General features: G+C 51.3%; 1 non-coding gene across 1 annotated transcript in view; it reads left to right on the forward strand.

The window, feature by feature from the left end:
• The first annotated feature begins 4,225 nt into the window (after positions 1-4,225).
• Positions 4,226-5,000, forward strand: part of LOC124591252 — a 1,910-nt gene continuing 1,135 nt past the window's right edge. The window contains exon 1 of the ribosomal RNA XR_006977077.1: positions 4,226-5,000. This exon is cut by the window's right edge and continues 1,135 nt beyond it. This is a non-coding gene — a ribosomal RNA (small subunit ribosomal RNA).

Consider the following 5,000-nt stretch of genomic DNA (forward strand, 5'->3'; position numbering starts at 1 on the left):
CTAACCTATATCGTACCGTAACCTAACCTATGTCGTACCGTAACCTAACCTATGTCGTACCGTAACCTAACCTATGTCGTACCGTAACCTAACCTATGTCGTACCGTAACCTAACCTATGTCGTACCGTAACCTAACCTATGTCGTACCGTAACCTAACCTATGTCGTACCGTAACCTAACCTATGTCGTACCGTAACCTAACCTATGTCGTACCGTAACCTAACCTATGTCGTACCGTAACCTAACCTATGTCGTACCGTAACCTAACCTATGTCGTACCGTAACCTAACCTATGTCGTACCGTAACCTAACCTATGTCGTACCGTAACCTAACCTATGTCGTACCGTAACCTAACCTATGTCGTACCTTAACCTAACCTATGTCGTACCTTAACCTACCCTATGTCGTACCTTAACCTAACCTATGTCGTACCTTAACCTAACCTATGTCGTACCTTAACCTAACCTATGTCGTACCTTAACCTAACCTATGTCGTACCTTAACCTAACCTATGTCGTACCTTAACCTAACCTATGTCGTACCTTAACCTAACCTATGTCGTACCTTAACCTAACCTATGTCGTACCTTAACCTAACCTATGTCGTACCTTAACCTAACCTATGTCGTACCTTAACCTAACCTATGTCGTACCTTAACCTAACCTATGTCGTACCTTAACCTAACCTATGTCGTACCTTAACCTAACCTATGTCGTACCTTAACCTAACCTATGTCGTACCTTAACCTAACCTATGTCGTACCTTAACCTAACCTATGTCGTACCTTAACCTAACCTATGTCGTACCTTAACCTAACCTATGTCGTACCTTAACCTAACCTATGTCGTACCTTAACCTAACCTATGTCGTACCTTAACCTAACCTATGTCGTACCTTAACCTAACCTATGTCGTACCTTAACCTAACCTATGTCGTACCTTAACCTAACCTATGTCGTACCTTAACCTAACCTATGTCGTACCTTAACCTAACCTATGTCGTACCTTAACCTAACCTATGTCGTACCTTAACCTAACCTATGTCGTACCTTAACCTAACCTATGTCGTACCTTAACCTAACCTATGTCGTACCTTAACCTAACCTATGTCGTACCTTAACCTAACCTATGTCGTACCTTAACCTAACCTATGTCGTACCTTAACCTAACCTATGTCGTACCTTAACCTAACCTATGTCGTACCTTAACCTAACCTATGTCGTACCTTAACCTAACCTATGTCGTACCTTAACCTAACCTGTATTGCGCCTTAACCTAACCTGTATTGCGCCTTAACCTAACCTGTATTGCGCCTTAACGTAACCTGTATTGCGCCTTAACGTAACCTGTATTGCGCCTTAACGTAACCTGTATTGCGCCTTAACGTAACCTGTATTGCGCCTTAACGTAACCTGTATTGCGCCTTAACGTAACCTGTATTGCGCCTTAACGTAACCTGTATTGCGCCTTAACGTAACCTGTATTGCGCCTTAACGTAACCTGTATTGCGCCTTAACGTAACCTGTATTGCGCCTTAACGTAACCTGTATTGCGCCTTAACGTAACCTGTATTGCGCCTTAACGTAACCTGTATTGCGCCTTAACGTAACCTGTATTGCGCCTTAACGTAACCTGTATTGCGCCTTAACGTAACCTGTATTGCGCCTTAACGTAACCTGTATTGCGCCTTAACGTAACCTGTATTGCGCCTTAACGTAACCTGTATTGCGCCTTAACGTAACCTGTATTGCGCCTTAACGTAACCTGTATTGCGCCTTAACGTAACCTGTATTGCGCCTTAACGTAACCTGTATTGCGCCTTAACGTAACCTGTATTGCGCCTTAACGTAACCTGTATTGCGCCTTAACGTAACCTGCATTGCGCCTTAACGTAACCTGCATTGCGCCTTAACGTAACCTGTATTGCGCCTTAACGTAACCTGCATTGCGCCTTAACGTAACCTGCATTGCGCCTTAACGTAACCTGTATTGCGCCTTAACGTAACCTGTATTGCGCCTTAACGTAACCTGTATTGCGCCTTAACGTAACCTGTATTGCGCCTTAACGTAACCTGTATTGCGCCTTAACGTAACCTGTATTGCGCCTTAACGTAACCTGTATTGCGCCTTAACGTAACCTGTATTGCGCCTTAACGTAACCGATATTGCGCCTTAACGTAACCTATATTGCGCCGTAACGTAACCTATATTGCGCCGTAACGTAACCCACATTGCCCCTTAACGTAACCTATATTGCGCCGTAACGTAACCTATATTGCGCCGTAACGTAACCCACATTGCCCCTTAACGTAACCCACATTGCCCCTTAACGTAACCCACATTGCCCCTTAACGTAACCCAACACACGTTGGGCCTTAACCCAACACACGTTGGGCCTTAACCCAACACACGTTGGGCCGTAACCCAACACACGTTGGGCCTTAACCCAACACACGTTGGGCCTTAACCCAACACACGTTGGGCCTTAACCCAACACACGTTGGGCCTTAACCTGCTCTGTAATTGTCATACGACGCGTTAAATTAGTGTAGTGTTGCCTAACTGCAACCCCCGCAATATAGTTTGCTACTCGCACTGCCCGGTCCCCAGTGTATCGCTTCATGTTAAACACCTTGCAGCTATACACTGTAATGTGGATGGCAGCAGGACGTACATGCTCAATGCCCTTTGCAGTTGTTCATTGGCATTTGCAGTTGTTCATTGGCATTCGCATGGCGAAGCACTTAGCCTACGCTGTGGTACGGCCTGTGTCAACTGTCCGCTGATGTTGTACGTCCAAATCACACACTGTACTGCACATTGGTCCTCATGTACTGAATGATACATCGTGGTACATGTGACCGTACAACGACTGCGCCAACAACGGCGAACCATGCGGTCCAAATGTTGTGCACTCAGCTACGTGTCGTCTCCCTATAAGAGCTGGATTGCAGTGTGGTATGCCCTGGATGGCGATCAGCATGAGCCGTCTGTTGATGTAGTGGCGCGTGTTGTCAGACGTAGTCGTCTCTTCTCACACACCGTGATAGCACGGTGCACTGCGTTCCACATCTGCGACATGCGACAGAGGCCGGTTGACAGTCGTTCGCGCAATGGACATCGCATACGTACGGGGGCCACCTTCCACGTGTTCGCTAAGCGTGGACATGTTGTTGCGTGTATGTGGGCAGACAGTGTGTCGTGACACCTGACACAGGCATGCAACAATCGTTGAATTTGCAAATGGCGATGGACGCCTACGTTTGCTGGTGACGTTACGCAAATGAACAACTGGTAAACCGTTGTGGTGCGGTTGTTCTCGCTAGGGGTGAATCAGTGATGGCGACGATCGGTTGAGCTACCAACCGGTTGTTGCAGCGATACCCACCATGCCCACGAACGTGAATGGCATGTGGGTGTGAAGCGATACGCGGCGGTGGCTGGGTGGGACCGTCCCCGGCCGGTGAGGGGGGGCCTCCCGGCGTGTTGGCCGTGCGGTGCGTGGGCGCACGCGCTACAGCCGGCTGGTGGGGGCGGCCAGTGGCAGGCGCGCCGGCCGACGGAGGCGGCAGGCGGCGCAGCTGCGCGCCGGCGCACCCTGCACGCGGCGCCGTGCGGCCAAAGTAGGTCCTCGCGGGCCCGGTGCGAAGCGCGGTGGACATCTGCAGTGTGCTGGTCCGATTGAGGACTGTGTGCGCTGAGGATGCGCCGCCGCCCGGCGCTCGGCGCCGCGACGCCGTCTGCTGCTCGGTCGCCTCTGCGGTTCTCGCAGGTGGTTTGTATCGCAGCTGTGCGGACGTGTTGGCGCGTGCGCTGTGCTGGGAGAGTTCGCTTCGGCACCCAAGTGGGGCTTTTGTCCTTCTGTGGCGCTGGCGTTGGAGCTGCCGGTCACCGTAGGTGGCGCGTGTTGTCTCCCGCCGGCAATGCCACGACAGCACGCTCCCGGGCCTCTGTCGGCAGCGGCAAGCTCAGTTGGGAGCACGGGTGGTCGCACCTAAAGCGTCTACTCGCCAAACTCCGGGCGATTGCGCCTCTCTCGAACCCGACCAAGTACTTAGGACGGCGCTGCGCGCCGCCGGGACCTGAGAGGGTTTCGAGGTGTATGGTGCAGGGGAGCTCAGCCTCCTCCTGTTTGCAGAATAATTGAGCGGACGCTTGCGTGTTCGCGCGGGCCCCCGGGACACACTCCCGGGCGGCCGGCTGCTCAGCTCTAGTTGACGCAGCTCCCTGGTTGATCCTGCCAGTAGTCATATGCTTGTCTCAAAGATTAAGCCATGCATGTCTCAGTACAAGCCGCATTAAGGTGAAACCGCGAATGGCTCATTAAATCAGTTATGGTTCCTTAGATCGTACCCACGTTACTTGGATAACTGTGGTAATTCTAGAGCTAATACATGCAAACAGAGTCCCGACCAGAGATGGAAGGGACGCTTTTATTAGATCAAAACCAATCGGTCGGCTCGTCCGGTCCGTTTGCCTTGGTGACTCTGAATAACTTTGGGCTGATCGCACGGTCCTCGTACCGGCGACGCATCTTTCAAATGTCTGCCTTATCAACTGTCGATGGTAGGTTCTGCGCCTACCATGGTTGTAACGGGTAACGGGGAATCAGGGTTCGATTCCGGAGAGGGAGCCTGAGAAACGGCTACCACATCCAAGGAAGGCAGCAGGCGCGCAAATTACCCACTCCCGGCACGGGGAGGTAGTGACGAAAAATAACGATACGGGACTCATCCGAGGCCCCGTAATCGGAATGAGTACACTTTAAATCCTTTAACGAGTATCTATTGGAGGGCAAGTCTGGTGCCAGCAGCCGCGGTAATTCCAGCTCCAATAGCGTATATTAAAGTTGTTGCGGTTAAAAAGCTCGTAGTTGGATTTGTGTCCCACGCTGTTGGTTCACCGCCCGTCGGTGTTTAACTGGCATGTATCGTGGGACGTCCTGCCGGTGGGGCGAGCTGAAGGCGTGCGACGCGCCTCGTGCGTGCTCGTGCGTCCC

This window comes from Schistocerca americana, unplaced genomic scaffold (assembly GCF_021461395.2).
Source record: "Schistocerca americana isolate TAMUIC-IGC-003095 unplaced genomic scaffold, iqSchAmer2.1 HiC_scaffold_817, whole genome shotgun sequence".
In the NCBI taxonomy this organism is placed as follows: Eukaryota; Metazoa; Arthropoda; class Insecta; order Orthoptera; family Acrididae; genus Schistocerca; species Schistocerca americana.